This window comes from Aedes albopictus, chromosome 3, assembly GCF_035046485.1.
Source record: "Aedes albopictus strain Foshan chromosome 3, AalbF5, whole genome shotgun sequence".
Classification (NCBI taxonomy): Eukaryota; Metazoa; Arthropoda; class Insecta; order Diptera; family Culicidae; genus Aedes; species Aedes albopictus.
The window spans coordinates 222442096-222462574 of record NC_085138.1 but is presented as its reverse complement, the minus strand read 5'-3'; the positions used below and the strand labels follow the sequence as shown (position 1 = coordinate 222462574).

General features: G+C 45.6%; 1 long non-coding RNA gene across 1 annotated transcript; it reads left to right on the top strand.

The window, feature by feature from the left end:
* Positions 1 to 1872: 1872 nt before the first annotated feature.
* On the top strand, positions 1873 to 19064 carry LOC109428810 (uncharacterized). Its single transcript, XR_009999066.1, has 3 exons — positions 1873 to 2301; positions 2365 to 3133; positions 18519 to 19064. It is a non-coding gene; the product is annotated as an uncharacterized LOC109428810 (long non-coding RNA).
* Positions 19065 to 20479: the final 1415 nt, after the last annotated feature.

The following is a 20479-nucleotide window of genomic DNA, read 5'->3' as shown; positions in this document are numbered from 1 at the left end:
GTGCGCTACCCTGTGGGTGCAGTTGAGTCCGGGTTGGAGTGGAAAGAGACCCTTCTCTACCCTAGATCGGTTTCGGCTGTACGGGCGGGGTAGTGTTTGTCTTATTTGTGACGTGTTGTGTGTGATTTGCGGCCCGAGCTGCGTGGTTACTTGGGAAGTATTGTGCTCTGCAATCTAGATTTTGGTTTTAAGGTGAAGCTATGGCTGGGCAGTGCCTCGGATTTGTTGGGCGCAGGTCGGGAGAGCTGGTGGCGGTTTGTGCTGGAGGGTTTGCTCGATTGGTTATTCACTAGTGGTGGCCAGTCGATCGACTGTTCGCGCAGCCTGTCATTTGGTTCTTGAGGTTTGTGCTCTCGAGGTTCGGGGCGTTGCTTCGTTGTATCTTCGCTTTAATACTAATATTCCTTGTTTGATTTAACTGACTTTTTTTTACAGGCGCTGAACTCATTCTATTTCATAGATTGCCAGATTTAAGGGTAATGGTTCAATAGGGTGTTAGCAATCAGAGTGGATTAGAACGAGTTGGCGCCTACAAACACTAACACACATACACCAATACTTACACGCACACATACACCTACAACTAGCTGTAAAAGACCAGTGGGCGGGACAATGGTGCCTACCCAACAGTTGTAGGTGGGGTGTTTGGCTTAGCTACATGACTTGGTCCGGCAAGCCCATAAACATCAATTGGTAGATGTATTGCCTAGTGAAAAGACAACGCAGATGGGCGAAAGCTAGGGGATGCGTTGATAATAGCAGAATAGCAGAATATCATTTTTCGTTATCTAAAATCGATTTAAACATGTTTAATTTTTTAATTCTCGGTTTCGTGAATTTCAGTTTTTGATTTTTCTAATTTTTAGTTTTGAACATCCCCACAGTTTTATATTTTTCCTGAAAGCCTATTTGGGGTACAGATTTTTTGAGATGAAAACATTTTGAGATTTTATGATTATTGTTGAAATATTTTTATTTTTATTTTCATATAAAATTTTATTTTCCGTGTAATTTTAAGGAAAATAATTTTAGAGTGTATTTGACAATGAGCCATTTTACGAAGTGACAACAATGTCGGTGATGCTATTGGTTTTCACGGGTTATTGGACGCTATACCTCCTGTCAAAATTCATTCATAAAATCGGCTCGTAAAATGGACTATTAACATAACATTAACATAAATAACATTAATTGTAGCGATTGGCCTCCTAAAGTGAGGTTAAGTTTTGTGAAATCCCATTTCGTATTTTAGTGATTGAGTAGTTCCAGACTAGGGGCAAGACACTGCCCAAGTAACCACAGTGCTGAAGCCTTATGGCATGCAGATATACGGTGTATTTAATGCAATCATTACTTTTACATGCAAACTTAAGGTTGATTTAAAGTGGAAGTGGGCAATTATAGAATCAAATTAAGATTATACTGGTATAATCTTGAAGCTGTCGCATAATTGCCCATTTCCACTTTAAATCAACTTCAAGTTTGCATGTAAAGTAATGATTGCTCTAAGTACACAGTATATCTGCATGCAATAAGGCTTCAGCACCGTGGTTACCTGAGTGTGCAAACGAAAGTAACTCTGAGAAATCCTGAGTAACTCTTTTTACCAATGATTGACGAAATCTGTTGAAAAACACCCCTAAAACTACAAGAAAAGCGGGATATCGGGCAATATTGTTTTGATTTTGCGGCATATCAGGCAACACCCAAGCAAAAACGGGAGCAATCCAGAGAAATTCTGAGCAACTCTGTGAACTGAATTATTCAGTACCCGCATAGATATTTACCATTATATAAACTGTTCGAACCATTTCATGAGCATAGTGTGAATTGTTACCCATTTTGGTTACTGTTCATTTACATTCGTCTACACAGAAAAAAATAATGTAATGTGCCTCGATGTGATTCATGCTGATGTAATAAAAACAGATGTAAACGGGATTTTTAGATGTACAATCACATCGGTTTGGTGATAAATTACATCTTCCTTGAGATTACACAATAGCGAAATCTCGATATCACATTCCGTTGTACCTGTGTGATATTTGCATTGAAAATATGTGAATATTACACCGAAATAGCTGCAACCAAGTGGTTGCGACAAAGTTGTGTAAAAACACACACATTGATGTCATATCGCATTCGATAAGAATGCGATATTAAATCTCGCAACACTGTTGTGTTGTTGTGATCACGATGATCACGATCGCTTGCAAGTAAGCTGCCATTTTTAATTCTTTGGTACTTGACGAGCTTCGAGACTGTTGGCTGCTGTTTTTTCTACGATTTTGATTGATTTTGGTAAGTTTAGCACATAATGCTTTTGTAAAATATAATACAATATAATATTATGTAAACTTGTAGGCATAGCGACCGTTCCTGAACGGGAAATGCTCGGTCGGAGTGGACGAGCAGTCGTTGAAATCGTCGCGGCTAGACGGAATCCCTACCGTACCGGACACATACACGGAGATTGACCAGATTGACGCCGTGCCAACCAGACTCACCAGACTAGCAAAAGATGCCCCAAACGCAGCAACTGTGTTCCGGTCGAATGCGCAAGCGGAATTGCTCTTTCGTTTTGGAATCGATTATTCTTTCGTTCGATGCCGCACTGGTTGAGCAAAGGAAGTCACGACGCAGTCGTTAAAATCAAAGCTAAACGCAATCCCTATCGAACCAGACAAACAGGATACGGACACGGAGATTAAGAATCCGCCGCGCCAACCAGATTAGTAAAAGATGTCCCAAACACAGCCCCAACTGTGCTCCGACCGAATGCGCAAGCGGCGGAAATTTTGTTCTTTTCGAATTGCTGTTTCATTTTGGAATCGGTAGGTCGTTCGTTAGAAGGCGCACTAGATGAGCGGAGGAAGTCACAATTTAGCTTTCGGTGTTAACGGGCGATGCGACTTGAATCTTTTTGATGGCAGAAATCGGCAGCAGTAAAGCTATTTCGCTTTGTCAAAGTTTGGAGCTGCTTGGGGAACTTGGAAGCACGGGCTCACAAGTCATGAGTGTCCGTAGATATACAGAGGCGGATCGGTTACAGTTGTACCTGCTGGTGGAGCAGAGGAACCGGATTCGGATATATGATTGATTGGCCACCGGAAGTGAAGCAGAAAATTGAAAAGTAAGTTGAATGTAATGTTTAAATTGAAATTTCAGCAGTTATTTTTTATGTTATGCGATTTTCCTTCATATGGGCTAGGCTTACCAGGTGATATCCTTTTGGAGGAAATATTATTTGCGATCAAATGGCCTTCCGTCTTCTTTTGAGCTGAAGTTTCCCTCTTTTTGAGAAATTTTCTCAAAATTGTTTCATGTGTTCTGAATAGAATCTTAGAGACTCTCGTAGAACTTAAACGTTGTTGCTTTATTCATATATATTGGTTCGGTAGATAGCTTGAAATGTTTAGATTTCACTATGACTTCCCGGAAGCTTCACTTCTCGGAAGTTGCTCGTGAATTTCTCCAGGAGTTTCTCGGGAATTCCTCTACGCTGCAGAAATTTCCCGGAGAATCCTCCACAAGTACACCGGGGATTCCTCAAGGAGTTCCCCTAGAATTTCTCCAGGAGCACACCGGAAATTCCTTCAGGAGTTCCCCGGAGATTACTCCAGGAGTTCTTCAGCAGTTCCCTGGATTTTTTTTCCAAAAAAAAAACTTGGCAATTCCCCCCAGAGTTGCCCGAGAAGTTCTCCAGGAGTAAGAAGAAATCCTCTAAGAGTTCTTCGGGGTTCCCCCAGAAAATCTCTGGAGATTCCTTCAGGAGTTCCCCGGGAATTTCTCCAGTTCTTCTGGAAGTCCTCCAAGAGTTCTTCGGGAAATCCTCCAAAGGTTCCTCGGGCATTCCTCCAGGAGTTCTACGGGAATTTCTCTAAGAGTTTATTGGGAATTCCTTGAAAATTCTTTTAAGAGATCCTCGGGAATTCTTCAAGCAGTGCCCTGGGAATTCCTTCATGAGTTTCTCGGAAATCCTCGGTAACTCCTCCAGGAGTGCTTCGGAAATTCTTCAAGGATTTCCTCGGGAATTCCTCCAGAAGTTCCTCGGAAATTTCTTCCAGTAGCTCATCGGGAATTCCACCAGGAGTTTCTCGGGAATTCTTCCAGGAGTTTCTTAGGAATCCTTCCAGAAGTTTCTCTGGAATTCTTCCGAAGTTCTTTGAGAATTTTTCCAGAAGTTGCTAGGGAATTTCTCCAGGAATTTCTTGGGAAATCTTCCTCCAGCAGAAGTTTCTCAGGTATTCTCCCAGAAGTTCCTCGGGAATTCTTCCAAAAGTTCCTTAGGAATTCTTCCAGAAATTGCTCGGGAATTCTTCCTTAGTAAGTCTTCCAGAAGTTCCTCGCGAATTCTTCATTCTTCCCAAGTCATTGGGAAGTCTTCCCGAAGTTCCTCGGGAATTCTCCAAAAGTTCCTCGGGAATTCTTCCAGAATTTCCACGGGAATTCTTCGAGAAATTCCACGGGAATTCTCCCAGAAGTTCCTCGGGAATTCTTCCAGAAGTTCCTCGGGAATTCTCCCAGAAGTTCCTCGGGAATTCTTCTAGAAATTCCTCGGGAATTCTCCCAGTAGTTCCTCGGGAATTCTTCCAGAAGTTCCTCGGGAATTCTTCCAGAAGTTCCTCGGGAATTCTTCCAGAAGTTCCTCGGGAATTCTTCCAGAGAAGTCTTCCAGAAGTACCTCGGTAATTCTTCCAGATGTTCCTCGGGAATTCTTCCAGATGTTCCTCGGGAATTCTTCCAAAAGTACCTTGGGAATTCCTCCAGGAGTTCATCGGAAATTCTTCCATGAGTTCCTCGGGAATTCCTCCTGAAGTTCTTTGGGAATTTCTCCTGGTGTTCCTCTGAATTCCCTCGGGAGATCCTCCATTCCTCAGAAATTCCTCCAGCAGTTCCAAAATGCTCCAAGAGTTCCTTGGAAATTCCTCCAGGAGTTTCCTGGAAATATTTCCAGGAGTTTCTCGGAAATTCCTCCGCTAGTTCCTCGAGAATTTCTGCAGGAGTTCCTCAGAAATTCATCCTGGAATTTCTTGGGAATCCTTCCACGAGTTTCTCAGAAATTCCTCCAGAAGTTTTCAGAAATATCTTCAGAAGTACCTTGAGAATTCCTCCAGGAGTTCCTTGGAAATTTCTCCGCGAGTTCCTCAGGAATTTCTCTAGAATTTCCTCGAGGATTCATCCATGAGTTCCTCGGGAATTCCTCTAGGAGCTCCTCGGAAATTCCTCCAGGAACTCCTTGGGGATTCCTCCTGGAGTTCCTCGGAAATTCCTTCAGGAGTTTATCGGGGATTTCTTTAGAAGTTCCTCTGGAATTCCTTCAGGAGTTCTCCGAAAATATCTCCAGGAGTTCCTCGGATATTCCTCCACTATTTCCTCGGGAATGCTTCCAAGCGATTTCTCGTGAATTCCTCCAGGAGTTCATCGGGAATTCCTCTAGGCGTTTCTCGGGAATTCTTCCAGGAGTTCCTCAGGAATTCCTCCTGTAATACCTCCAAGAGCTTTTCTAAAATTCCTCCAAGAGTTCCTCGGGAATTCCTCCTGAAGTTCCTCTGAGTTCCACGAGGAGTTCCTCGGGAATTCCTCCAGCAGTTCCTCGGAAATTCAACCAGGAGTTCCTCTGAAATTCTCTGAAGTTCTTGGGCAATTCCTTCTGAAGTTCCTCAGAAATCCTCCAGAGATCTCCTGTGTGTTCCTCTGAATGCCTCTAGGAGTTCCTCAGAAATTTTTCTATCAGTTCCAAGTTGCTCCAAGAGTTCCCCTGAAATTCCTTTAGGAGTTCCTCGGGAATTCCTCTAGGAGTTCCTTCCCCGATGAGTTGCTTCGAAATTGCTTCAGGAGTTCCTCAGGAATTGCTCCAGAAGCTCCTCGGGGATTCCTCCAGAAGTTTTTCTGGAATATCATCAGAAGTACCTCGAGAATTCCTCCAGGAGTTTCGCGAAAAGAGTTCATTGGGAAATCCTCCAGGAGTTCCTCAGGAGCTTGCTCGGGAATTCCTCCATGAGTTCCTCGAGAATTCCTCCAGGAGTTCCTCGGGAATTCCTCCAGGAGTTCCTTTGGAATTCCTCCAGGAGTTCCTTGGGAATTCCTCCAGGAGTTCTTCGGGAATTGCTGCAGGAGTTCCTCGGGAATCGCTCCAGGAGCTCCTCGGGGATTCCTCCAGAAGTTTTTCTGGAATATCATCAGATGTACCTCGAGAATTCATCCAGGAGTTTCCCGGAAATATCTGCAGGAGTCAAGGCAGGAGTTCTTCGGGAATATCTCAAAAAGTTCCTAGGGAATTCTTTCTGGAGTTCCTCGGAAATTTTTCCAGGAGTTCCTTGGAAATTTCTCCGGGAGTTCCTCAGGAATTTCTCTAGAATTTCCTCGATGATTTATCCATGAGTTCCTCGGGAATTCCTCCAGGAGCTCCTCGGAGATTCCTCCTGAAGTTCCTCGGGAATTCCTCCTGGAGTGCCTCGGAAATTCCTCCAGGAGTTTCCTTAAAATATCTCCAGGAATTCCTCGGATATTCCTCCAGGAGTTCCTCGGGAGTTCTTACTGAATTTCTTCGGGAATTCCTCTTGGTGTTCTTATGAATCCCTCAAGGAGTTCCTCGTGAATTCCTCCAAGAGTTCCTCGGGAATTTCTCTAAGAGTTCATCGGGAAATCCTCCAGGAGTTCCTCAGGAGCTTGCTCGGGAATTCCTCCTGGAGTTCCTCAGAAATTCTTTCAGGAGTTCCTCGGATATTCCTCCACTAGTTCCTCGAGATTTTCTCCAAGGAGTTCCTCGCGAATTCTCCAGGAGCTCCCAGAAATATCTGCAGCATTTCTTCGGGAATATCTCCGTAAGTTTCTCGTGAATTCCTCTTGGAGTTCCTTGAAAATTTCTCCGGGAGCTTCTCAGGAATTTCTCAAGAATTTTCTCGAGGATTCATCCAGGAGTTCCTAAAAAAATTTCATCAAGACTTCCTCTGAAATTCCTTCAGGAGTTCCTCGGAAATTCCTCCCGAATTTCCTCGTGAATTCTTCCTGAAGTTCTACGGGAATTCCTCCAGGAGTTCCTCGAGAATTCCTCCAGGAGTTCCTCGAGAATTCCTCTGGGAGTTCCTCGGGAATTCCTCCAGGAGTTCCTCGGGAATTCCTCCAGGAGTTCCTCGGGAATTCCTCCAGGAGTTCCTCGGGAATTCCTCCAGGAGTTCCTCGGGAATTCCTCCAGGAGGTCCTCGGGAATTCCTCCAGGAGGTCCTCGGGAATTCCTCCAGGAGTTCCTCGGGAATTCCTCCAGGAGTTCCTTGGGAATTCCTCCAGGAGTTCCTCGGGAATTCCTCCGGGAGTTCCTCGGGAATTCCTCCAGGAGTTCCTCGGGAATTCCTCCAGGAGTTCCTCGGGAATTCCTCCAGGAGTTCCTCGGGAATTCCTCCAGGAGTTCCTCGGGAATTCCTCCAGGAGTTCCTCGGGAATTCCTCCAGGAGTTCCTCGGGAATTCCTCCAGGAGTTCCTCGGGAATTCCTCCAGGAGTTCCTCGGGAATTCCTCCAGGAGTTCCTCGGGAATTCCTCCAGGAGTTCCTCGGGAATTCCTCCAGGAGTTCCTCGGGAATTCCTCCAGGAGTTCCTCGGGAATTCCTCCAGGAGTTCCTCGGGAATTCCTCCAGGAGTTCCTCGGGAATTCCTCCAGGAGTTCCTCGGGAATTCCTCCAGGAGTTCCTCGGGAATTCCTCCAGGAGTTCCTCGGGAATTCCTCCAGGAGTTCCTCGGGAATTCCTCCAGGAGTTCCTCGGGAATTCCTCCAGGAGTTCCTCGGGAATTCCTCCAGGAGTTCCTCGGGAATTCCTCCAGGAGTTCCTCGGGAATTTCTCCAGGAGTTCCTCGGGAATTCCTCCAGGAGTTCCTCGGGAATTCCTCCAGGAGTTCCTCGGGAATTCCTCCAGGAGTTCCTTGGGAATTCCTCCAGGAGTTCTTCGGGAATTGCTGCAGGAGTTCCTCGGGAATCGCTCCTGGAGCTCCTCGGGGATTCCTCCAGAAGTTTTTCTGGAATATCATCAGAAGTACCTCGAGAATTCCTCCAGGAGTTTCCCGGAAATATCTGCAGGAGTCAAGGCAGGAGTTTTACGGGAATATCTCAAAAAGTTCCTAGGGAATTCTTTCTGGAGTTCCTCGGAAATTTTTCCAGGAGTTCCTTGGAAATTTCTCCGGGAGTTCCTCAGGAATTTCTCTAGAATTTCCTCGATGATTTATTAATGAGCTCCTCGGGAATTCCTTCAGGAGCTCCTGGAGATTCCTCCTGAAGTTCCTCGGGAATTCCTCCTGGAGTGCCTCGGAAATTCCTCCAGGAGTTTCCTTAAAATATCTCCAGGAATTCCTCGGATATTCCTCCAGGAGTTCCTCGGGAATTCTTACTGAATTTCTTCGGGAATTCCTCTTGGTGTTCTTATGAATCCCTCAAGGAGTTCCTCGTGAATTCCTCCAAGAGTTCCTCGGGAATTTCTCTAAGAGTTCATCGGGAAATCCTCCAGGAGTTCCTCAGGAGCTTGCTCGGGAATTCCTCCTGGAGTTCCTCAGAAATTCTTTCAGGAGTTCCTCGGATATTCCTCCACTAGTTCCTCGAGATTTTCTCCAAGGAGTTCCTCGCGAATTCTCCAGGAGCTCCCAGAAATATCTGCAACATTTCTTCGGGAATATCTCCGTAAGTTTCTCGTGAATTCCTCTTGGAGTTCCTTGAAAATTTCTCCGGGAGCTTCTCAGGAATTTCTCAAGAATTTTCTTGAGGATTCATCCAGGAGTTCCTAAAAAAATTTCATCAAGACTTCCTCTGAAATTCCTTCAGGAGTTCCTCGGAAATTCCTCCCGAATTTCCTCGTGAATTCTTCCTGAAGTTCTACGGGAATTCCTCCAAGAGTTCCTCGAGAATTCCTCCAGGAGTTCCTCGAGAATTCCTCTAGGAGTTCCTCGGGAATTCCTCCAGGAGTTCCTCGGGAATTCCTCCAGGAGTTCCTCGGGAATTTCTCCGCGAGTTCCTCAGGAATTTCTCTAGAATTTCCTCGAGGATTCATCCATGAGTTCCTCGGGAATTCCTCTAGGAGCTCCTCGGGAATTCCTCCAGGAACTCCTTGGGGATTCCTCCTGGAGTTCCTCGGAAATTCCTCCAGGAGTTTATCGGGGATTTCTTTAGAAGTTCCTCTGGAATTCCTTCAGGAGTTCTCCGAAAATATCTCCAGGAGTTCTTCGGATATTCCTCCACTATTTCCTCGGGAATTCTTCCAAGCGATTCCTCGTGAATTCCTCCAGGAGTTCATCGGGAATTCCTCTAGGCTTTCCTCGGGAATTTTTCCAGGAGTTCCTCAGGAATTCCTCCTGTAATACCTCCAAGAGCTTTTCTGAAATTCCTCCAAGAGTTCCTCGGGAATTCCTCCTGAAGTTCCTCTGAGTTCCACGAGGAGTTCCTCGGGAATTCCTCCAGCAGTTCCTCGGAAATTCAACCAGGAGTTCCTCTGAAATTCTCTGAAGTTCTTGGGGAATTCGTTCCTCGGCAATTCCTTTTGAAGTTCCTCAGAATTCCTCCAGAGATCTCCTGTGTGTTCCTCTGAATGCCTCTAGGAGTTCCTCAGAAATTTTTCTATCAGTTCCAAGTTGCTCCAAGAGTTCCCCTGAAATTCCTTTAGGAGTTCCTCGGGAATTCCTCTAGGAGTTCCTTCCCCGATGAGTTGCTTCGAAATTGCTTCAGGAGTTCCTCAGGAATTGCTCCAGAAGCTCCTCGGGGATTCCTCCAGAAGTGTTTCTGGAATATCATCAGAAGTACCTCGAGAATTCCTCCAGGAGTTTCCCGAAAATATCTGCAGGAGTCAAGGCAGGAGTTCTTCGGGAATATCTCAAAAAGTTCCTAGGGAATTCTTTCTGGAGTTCCTCGGAAATTTCTCCAGGAGTTCCTTGGAAATTTCTCCGGGAGTTTCTCAGGAATTTCTCTAGAATTTCCTCAATGATTTATCCATGAGCTCCTCGGGAATTCCGTCAGGAGCTCCTCGGAGATTCCTCCTGAAGTTCCTCGGGAATTCCTCCTGGAGTGCCTCGGAAATTCCTCCAGGAGTTTCCTTATAATATCTCCAGGAATTCCTCGGATATTCCTCCAGGAGTTCCTCGGGAATTCTTACTGAATTTCTTCGGGAATTCCTCTTGGTGTTCTTATGAATCCCTCAAGGAGTTCCTCGTGAATTCCTCCAAGAGTTCCTCGGGAATTTCTCTAAGAGTTCATCGGGAAATCCTCCAGGAGTTCCTCAGGAGCAGTGAAGAGAATTGTCAGACAAAAGAGGCACAAAACAAGCAACAAAGAAGGTGCGACGATTACTCTTTATCCCTACTGGTAACAGATAATGACATGATCTCGAATTTTTTTGTTGCAGACAAAACGGAAGCTGAATTTGTTGCGTACTTTTCAACTCGTGAATAATCAATTATTGCTAACCCAAAGTCGAAACTGTTTGTTGATAGAGCTTTACCAGAGTTGCAGTGTTTACCGACTCGAAGTTACCGTTCGAAAATCGCAATGCAAGGCTTAAAAATCTCTAAACTCGTGGTGGACGATGTTAATCCCATTATTTTCAAGTTGGGACAAACTTATGTCACATGGGTTTGTTTGTCGCAACAAATACAGGTAGCGACATTGTCATTATTGTTGCGCGATGGTTGAATTTTGATTCACTGCTCAGGAGTTCCTCGGGAATTCCTCCTGGAGTTCCTCAGAAATTCTTTCAGGAGTTCCTCGGATATTCCTCCACTAGTTCCTCGAGATTTTCTCCAAGGAGTTCCTCGCGAATTCTCCAGGAGCTCCCAGAAATATCTGCAGCATTTCTTCGGGAATATCTCCGTAAGTTTCTCGTGAATTCCTCTTGGAGTTCCTTGAAAATTTCTCCGGAAGCTTCTCAGGAATTTCTCAAGAATTTTCATCTTCAAGATTCATCATCTTTCAAGATTCATCCAGGAGTTCCTAAAAAATTTTCATCAAGACTTCCTCTGAAATTCCTTCAGGAGTTCCTCGGAAAATCCTCCCGAATTTCCTCGTGAATTCTTCCTGAAGTTCTACAGGAATTCCTCCAGGAGTTCCTCGAGAATTCCTCCAGGAGTTCCTCGAGAATTCCTCTAGGAGTTCCTCGGGAATTCCTCCAGGAGTTCCTCGGGAATTCCTCCAGGAGTTCCTCGGGAATTCCTCCAGGAGTTCCTCGGGGATTGCTGCAGGAGTTCCTCGGGAATTCCTCCATCCCCCAGGAATTCCTCGGAAATTCCTCCAATAATTTCTTGGAAATTCCTTCAGGAGTTTCTCGAGATTTTTTTCAGAAGTTACTCGAGAATTCCTCCAGAAGTTCTCAGGAATCATCATCAGGAGTTCTTTGGGAATTCCTCCAGTTGTTCCTCTGAATCCATCCAGGATTTTCTCGAAAATTCCTCCTGAGGGGGTTCGTCGAAAATTCCTCCAGGAATTTCTCGGGAATTGCTTCAAAACGTTTTCCGAAATCGCTACAAGATTTCCCCGGAAATTGCTGCAGGAGTTCCTTGGTAATTGCTCTAGGAGTTCCTCTGGTATTACTCCAGGAGATCCTCGAGAATTCTTCCAGGAGTTCTTCGGTAATACCTTCAGGAGTTCCTTGGTAATTGCTCTAGAAGTTTCTTGTGTATCTCTTGGAAGAATTTCCGTGGAACTCCTGAAGGAATTCCATAAGAATTTCTGGAGCAAGTCCCGAGAAAATCCCGAGGCAAATCTGGACGAATTCCCGAGGTACTTTTGGAAGAATTCCAGTGCAACTCCTGGAGAAATTCATGAGGAATTTCCGAGGAACTATTTGAAGAATTTCCGAAGAACTCCTGGAGGAATTTCCTAGCAACTTCTGGAGGAATTCCCGAGGAGCACCTGAAGGAATTGTAGTGGATCTGCGGGAGGAATTCCTGAAGGAAAACACGTGTGGTTGCAACGGAATGACAAACTAGAATGATTTATTAAACTTAAATAATTCAAGGGTTACTATGACCAACATCCCCCCTTAACCCTGAATTTAAGAAACCCCAAGTGATTTTCTTGCTTCTCGGAGTTTCGGATACGGAACCGGCTTCGTCAGGACATCCGCCAGTTGACCTTCGGATGGAACGTGTTGAAGGGCAATAGTTTTCTGCTCCAACTGCTCCTTGACGAAATGATGACGCAGATCGATGTGTTTTGTCCGCGCCGAGTAACCGACTTCTTTTTCGGCTAAACACATTGCACTTCTGTTGTCGCAACGCATTTCAACTGTGGTAGTGAGGCCACTGAGCTCTGCTCGGAATGAGCGCCACCATAGAGCTTCCTGGCCCGCGGCTGCGATCGCCATGTACTCTGCTTCCGTCGTGGAGAGAGCAACGGTGGGTTGTCTTCTGCAGCTCCATGCAACTGCACCGCCCGAGTGCTTGAAAACGTAGCCTGTCACGGACCGTCTGGTCTCTGGATCGTTTCCCCAGTCTGCATCCGAATACCCGTGGAACGATTCTTCACTTTCGCTACTGTAGATTAACTTCATATCCTTCGTTCCTTTCAGGTACCGCAGAATGCGTTTGGCTGCCGTCCAGTGAGCTTCTCCCGGGTTGCTGTTGAAACTGCTGACTGCATTGACCGCGAATGCTATATCCGGTCTGGTGCACTGAGCCACGAACTGCAATCCACCGACGAGTTCGCGGAAAGGTACATTCGCCATCCTCTCGACGTCATCGGGCGATTTCGGGCTCATTTCCTTGCTCAGTTTCTGGCTTGCATCGAACGGCGTGGAAACTGGATTGCAGTCATTCATTCCAAACCGCTCGAGCAGTTGCTCGATGTACTTTTCCTGGTCCAATGTGATCCTCCCGTCAACTTGTGTGACCCGCATTCCGAGGATCTGCTCCGCGTATCCAAGATCTTTCATCTGGAACCGGATCATTAGCTGCTGTTTCAACGCGTCGACTATTTCATCATCGTTGGCGAACACCAACATATCGTCCACATACACGGCCACGATGAGAATCTTGTCGCCGTCGATCAGGAAATACACGCACGAGTCCATCTTCGATTGCTGCAGACCGATTTCCCTGAGTACATTATCGAGCTTCTTGTTCCATACGCGACTCGCTTGCTTGAGTCCGTAGAGCGCTTTCTTCAAACGACACACCTGGCCGCCGGGGATTGCGAAGCCTTCTGGTTGCTCCACATAGATCTCCTCATCCGTCAAGTCGCCTTGAAGAAAGGCCGTCACTGCGTCGAGTTGATGGATCTTCAATCCCAACCTCGCTGCTACTGCCATCAGGTAACGGACCGTGGAGTATCGGACCACTGGAGAGTAGGTTTCTCCATAGTCGACTCCTTTGATTTGCGAGTAGCCCTTCGTCACAAATCGCGCTTTGTACCGCTCGATCGAGCCGTCCGCTTTCGTCTTCAGCTTGAACACCCATTTCGATTTCAGGGCCTTCCGCCCCGCCGGCAGGTCGCACAGCTCCCACGTCCCGTTATCGCTGTGGGATTCCATCTCCGCCTTCATTGCTTCATACCATTGGTTCCTGTCATCGCTTTGCATCGCTTCTCTAAACGACTGCGGTTCATCCAGAAGTACCTGAGATGGGGAAATGCTTTGAGGGACGGCACTGAAGCTCAACTGAAAATCATTGTACTTGCCTGGGATACGGCGCTCCCTGCCACTGCGCCTTACCACACATTGGGGGTCCTCTGGTTGTGGAGGGAGCGCAATTTGTGATGGGTCCGACAGCACTCCGCCGCCAGTTTCATTCGCTGGTAATGGTTCTGCTACGGTAGCTTCTCCGCCTTGCTCGGATTCCGGGTCGGTGTCCACTGATGCCATCCGAAACTGTAGTATCTCTGGTTCGGGAGCTTCCAGTCGTTCTTCGCTGCTGCCTTCGTTCAGGAACACAACGTCCCGACTCACATACACCTTCCTGGATTTCGGATTGTAGACTCGATAGCCTTTCGTTCCCGCTGCGTATCCGACAAAGATGCCTTGCTCCGATTTCGGATCCCATTTCTTCCTTCTTACCTTCGGTATGTGCGTCATCACTCTCGTACCGAAAACGTGCAGATTGGATAGGTCCGGCTTCTTTCCGCAGAACTTTTCTTCCGGGGTCACTTGAAGACCTTTCGTTGGTGAACGGTTCACGAGGTAGCACGCTGTTCCAACCGCTTCGGCCCAAAACGATTTGTCCAATCCTGCATCAAATAGAAGGCAACGAGCACGTTCCACGAGGGTCCGGTTCATCCGTTCTGCCAGACCATTTTGCTCCGGATTATGCGGCACACTGGTTTCGTGTCGGATTCCACATTGCCGCAAATATCGCTTCATGTCCTGATTCACGTACTCCGTCCCGTTGTCACTTCTCAATCGCTTCACTCGCCTACCTGTTTGGGTCTCTGCATACGCTTGAAAATCTTTGAAGCATTCCAGCACTTCCGTCTTCGATCGAATGAAGTAGATAAAGCACTTCCTGCTGCAATCGTCGACGAAGGTAAGGAAGTACTTGCTGCCTCCTACGGAAGTCGTTTCCATGGGACCACACAGATCACTGTGGACGAGATCCAACACCTCTGCTGCTCTGGCCCCTTTGAATTTGAACGGTTGACGTTGATGCTTCCCTTCCAAGCACGGAATGCACGCCGGCATATCGGATTCGTCGAATTGCACACCACAGACCATACTGCGAAGTTGCTTCAAACTGTGTGCATTCAAGTGCCCCATGCGGCGATGCCATAATCCGATGTCCTCCTTGGGCGTCGCGATGCACGATACATTTCTTCCGGTTTGGCGGAGACGATATAGTCCGCCTTGCTGATCACCAACAGCCACAATCCGACCGGTCTGGTCGAAAACTTCACACACGTCCTTGGAAAACACCACCTGATGACCACGACTGCAGATCTTGTGCACGGATAAAAGATTCATCGCCAGTTCCGGAATGCACAGCACTTCCGAAACATCGAGCACTTCGGTTGCATCACCCAAGTCGGCTTTGATTACCACGTTGCCCTTAGCAACGACTGGTGTCTCCATGTTGTTTGCAACTATGACACTATCACTCACCTCTTCTGCTTCTTTCAGGATTGCTTTTTCGCGACACATGTGGGACGACGTGCCGGAATCGAAAATCCACTCACCCGGATTTCCACGACGATGTTGGACCATGAACGCCGAGTGTCTGTCGAACTTCTTCGGTGCTTGTTGCCCGCCTCTGCGGTGTCCTCGTGGTTCCATTTTGCCATCTCGCTGGCACTCTGAAGCGTAATGACCCGGCTGGTTACACCGGAAACACTTCACGTTGGTCTTGTTCGGTTTTGCTGGCTTTGGCTTCGCTCCGGGTTGGCCATAGAATGCCCGTCCAGACTCGCTTCCAGAGTCGTCAGGCCACTTCACGTCCTGGAGAATCTTCGCCCGTATCGTGTCCGCCCGCATCTGGATCCCTGATGCTTCCAGGCCCATGATCATGGGCTCATACTGTTTCGGCAAGCCCATCAGCAGAATGCTGGACATCCACCGATCGTTCACCTCGAAGCCAATCTGCGACAGTTTGTGCCTGGTGGACATCAGCTGGTTGACGTAGTCCTCCACCGTAGCACAATCCACTAACTTTACTCCGGTCAGTTGCCGAAGTAGTCCGAATTCCCGGATGTATCCGCTGTCCTGGAAAGCCGCCTGCAGACTGTCCCATGCTTCCTTGGCTGTAGCTGCGTTCTGGACGAGACTGTAATTCGTCGGGTCGATGCTCAGACAAATTGTTGCGAGCGCCCGCTCCGATAGCTCTTCCGACGGATTTGGTGTCTTGATGGCCGCCCACGTACCTTCTCGGATCATCACCATTTTGATTGCGAAGGACCAGGAGCTGTAGTTTTCCTGCCCTCGTAACCGCTCCGCCAATGGCAACGATAGGCTTCCTCCCGCTGGTAGGATTCTTGAATTCGTCGCCACCGGTGCTCCTCCAACGGAATCCGCTTGCTGGCTTCCTGCTCCTGCTGTTCCGACCGGACCTCCGGCGCCTGGAAGTGCTTCTGAGCTGCTACCGTTCATGCTTCGTGTTGGAGTTCTCTGGAGCGACATCAATTTTCTTCTTGTATAAAAATCTTCAAATTTTCAATTCTTCACATCGGCGAAAAATTTTTCTTCAACTGTTTGTCCGTTGCTATGGTGCCACAGGCCCATAACCTGAAGGAAAACACGTGTGGTTGCAACGGAATGACAAACTAGAATGATTTATTAAACTTAAATAATTCAAGGGTTACTATGACCAACAATTCCCGAGTAACTCCTGGAGAAATTCCTGGTGAACTCCTGATGGAATATCCTTGAAACTCCTGGATGGGAACTCCTGGGAATACTGCCGTAGAATTCCCAAGAAAAACTGGACGCATTTCCGAGGAGCTACTGGAGAAATTTTCGAGAAACTCCCGAGCAACTTGTGGAGGAACTCCTGGAGATCTCGAGGAACTCTTGAAAGAATTCCCGAGAAAATCCGAAAGTAACTCCCGAGAAAATCCGAAAGTAACTCCCGAGAAATTTCCGAGAAACTCCTGAAGAAATTCCCTAAAAACTCCTTGAGGAATTTCCGAGGAACTTCTGGATGAATCCCCGAGAAGCTCTTGAAAGAATTTCAGTGGAACTGCTGGAGAAGCTCCCGAGGAACTCCTGAAGATATTTCCGAGGTACTCCTGGAGGAATTTCCGAGCAACAGTTTCTCGGAACTCCGAGGCACTCCTGGAGAAATTCTTGAGGAACTCCTGCAAGAATTTACAAGAAATTTCTGCAGCAATTCCCGATGAACTACTGCAGTTTTATATCCTTCAAAAGAAGAATAATAATAATGTTGACAAGTCCAAGGCTTGTGCAGTCTCTCCTCTGTGGTCCAATGATCACCCGTATTTATACTATCTTAGGTAGACATAATGAATCATACCTAGACATTAGGTACTGCCATGAACAGTATTTCATGTAGGTAGATATCCTGTGCACACAACCATTAGGTAGACACTACAGTCCTTTCCCCTTTAGAAAACTTCAAAAAATAACATTCATCACCAAAATAATGATAGCACAAATAAACTGACGAGTCCGTCACTTTCAAAGAACATATCTGCTCGCTAACAAAACTACAAAAACAAAAAGACGATTTCGCTATCCCAATATCGGCAACTTTGCCAAAAAAGTACAAATAACACAAATCCATTCACCAAAACACAACATATGGCAATTCCGCCACAAAAGAACAATTTCGTTCACCACAAAAAATAACATTTCGTTATTACCAAAACAAAAAGACAATTTCGTCAATGCAACATCGGCCAAAAAAGAACATTCTGTTCACAACATAATGGCAATTCTACCATAAAAGAACAATTCCGTTCTCCACAAAAATAACAATTTGTTATTACAACAACCTGATAACCAAAAGGAAATAATTTCGGAATAAACTCAAAAGAAATTACACGTTCCTTGATCCTCGTCGCCACTTTTATATCCTTCAAAAGAAGAATAATAATAATGTTGACAAGTCCAAGGCTTGTGCAGTCTCTCCTCTGTGGTCCAATGATCACCCGTATTTATACTATCTTAGGTAGACATAATGAATCATACCTAGACATTAGGTACTGCCATGAACAGTATTTCATGTAGGTAGATATCCTGTGCACACAACCATTAGGTAGACACTACATGCAGGAATTCCCGAAGGACTCCTGGAGGATTTCCCGAAGTCCTCCTGCAGGAATTCCTGGATGAACTCATGCATATATTCCCGGGAAAGGAATAACCTTAAGTGCCCCACACAATGCATACGTTTGCGTGTGCGTGACAGTAGTTTGACACATTTCCCATGGGAAAACTGTCAAAAAAACGCAAACCTCGACGGAACGGACGCTATGTGGTCCAGGCTTTAGAACTCCAGGATCAATCCCTGAGTAACTTCTGGACGAATTCCTGAGGAGCTCTTGGAGAAATTCTCGGAGAAATTACCGAGGAACCCCTGGAGAAATTCCCGAGGAACTCCTGGGAAATTTCCCGGGTAACTTCTGAAGGAATATCCTTGAAACTCCTGGATGAATTACCGGGGAACTCCTGGAAATACTACCGAGGAGTTCCTGGAGGTATTCCCGAGGAACTCCCGAGCGACTCCTGGAGGAATTCCCGAGGAACTCCTGCTGGACTTCCCAAAGAACTACTTGAAGAATTCCCAAAGACCTCCTACAGAAATTCCTGGAGAAACTCCTGCATAAATATCCGAGAAAGGAATTACCTTGGAATTCTTGGATGAATCAGACAAGAGCTCTGGGAAGAGCTCCTGGAAAAATAGGACCAATCGGTAAAGTACTAGATTTCCAAGAATTTTGAGCATATTGAGCAACAACTGGCACGATTGATTTCCTAGCAAAACAGGCACCGAGATTACACCAGGAAAACATATTTCTCTTGCTTTGACTAATTTCTACAAAATTAGCTATTTATTCCAAATTTAATCAAACAATTAATGATTACTAATGAATATTTGTATATTTTAGAATGACGACGCCGCTGTCTTCAAGCGGTACTTTATTCACCGCTGCCGTCAGAATGTTCGCCCCAGCTACTTTGTACCCGCAGAAGCAACTTGAATTATTATATAATAATCATTCTTATAAGTTAATCACATTTTATAAAAAAAATACTGCAATACAAATAAAATTTCCCTCTACAATATACTTTTTCTGATTTTACTCCTGAATGGCTGATTAAATTGTATTTGATCCTATTTCGACTTAAATTTTGTGTATCTTAAAAAACCTAGTGGTTTTTCAGCTACACATTTTTTTCGTCGAAAAAAGATGAAATTCAATTTAATCATCCATTCAGGAGAATTGGCAAGCGTTTACATCGTTTCCTTAGGTACATTGCAAGGATTACATCGTACCGTGTACATCGAATAAATTACATCGCAATAATTACATCGGATCTGTTTATTACATCAACAGCCGTCGAGTACATCGGGCTGTGTAATATTAATCAATTGATGTAACGACCTGGTTGCAGCGATTTCGATGTAATATTCAACAACTTTTTTTGCTGTGTAATTATGGTAAAATCATACCTGAATGTCTAACAGAACTGTAACAGTAACCACAACTGTCCAAAAAATGTCTGATATTGTTGCCGAGATTGTTGCAATTTCAACTGATTTCAACATACCATATGAAAGCATAGTAGAACCGTATCTGCTGTGGTTCACCATCCCAGTCGGATTGTTGCATGGAAAATTGACAGCCATCTTTGAATTCGTCCCAAACGCGTTACAGAAAAACATTTTTTACTCGTTTTAATGTTTTAAAACTTATCAAATCAGCTGTTTGTGTCCGTCTCTTTATTTGCGGTTTTTAAATTACATCAGCGGTAAGTTGGAAAGTGCAAAAATGTCGATTATATTGAAAAAATAACGCATTTTTGTGTTTGTTTATTCCATACGTAGATTCGAAACAGTGCCAAGTTGGTTGGTTTCACTCTTGTCTTCATGACCGTGAAAATGTGTAGCTTGAAGAAGGAGCGGATAGCCAATAAGCAGGAGGAACATTACAGAGGAAGTGTCGGTGCACCAATGTTACGTTTCATTCGTATTTCCGACGTTGGATGCCGACAGGAGGATTGCTGATGCCGCTGCCGAATCCACAGCGAATATTTCGAAGAAAGTGTTGGTGCCAGCAGTGTTACGATGGATGTGGTTCCGGCAAGACCTAGAAAACCCAGAACGTACAGAACGTAATCAGCTTACGTCGTCCTTCTATTGAAAGAATCATCCGCAAAGCTGCTAGTATTTCGTCTTGGAAGTTGATGAGATGCCTACCCGCATAATCATGAACCATACTCGTACTGTTCACCAGGGATGGGAACACTCACTTCGAAAGAGTTACACTCACTTGCTATTTTCTCAGCTCAGAAGCATGCAATCAAGAAACGTTGTATGGACGACTTTTGCCTTGTGGTTTTGTCTAAAATTTTGCCGAATAGAGTAGGGGTCGTACACGAATCCCAAAGTCGTGACAGAGTTGTGAAAGCAAGTCTCCACGAGGTGAGTGTAATTTACATTCACCTCGTGGAGAGTTGCCTTCGCAGCTTCCTCACGACATCGGTATGCGTGTGCGACCCCTATTATATTTGACAAACTTTTAGACAAAATCACAAGGCAAAACTCGTCCATACATCGTTTCTCGATTGCATGCTTCTGAGCTGAGAAAACAGCAAGTGAGTGTAACTCTTTCGAAGTGAGTGTTCCCATCCCTGCTGTTCACCATACTGTTGAAAACTATTTACTACAGTATATCAACAGTATAGAAAAACTCCCACAGTAACAATAAACCAACAGTACCATAAACGGTTTCAACAGTGTGACAGATGGTTATCGAGCAAATTACAGTATGTGGAATAGGCGGTTAAGATATGTTACAATAAAAAAACTCCCATTTTCTCGAACAAAATTTTTCGATTACAGTTT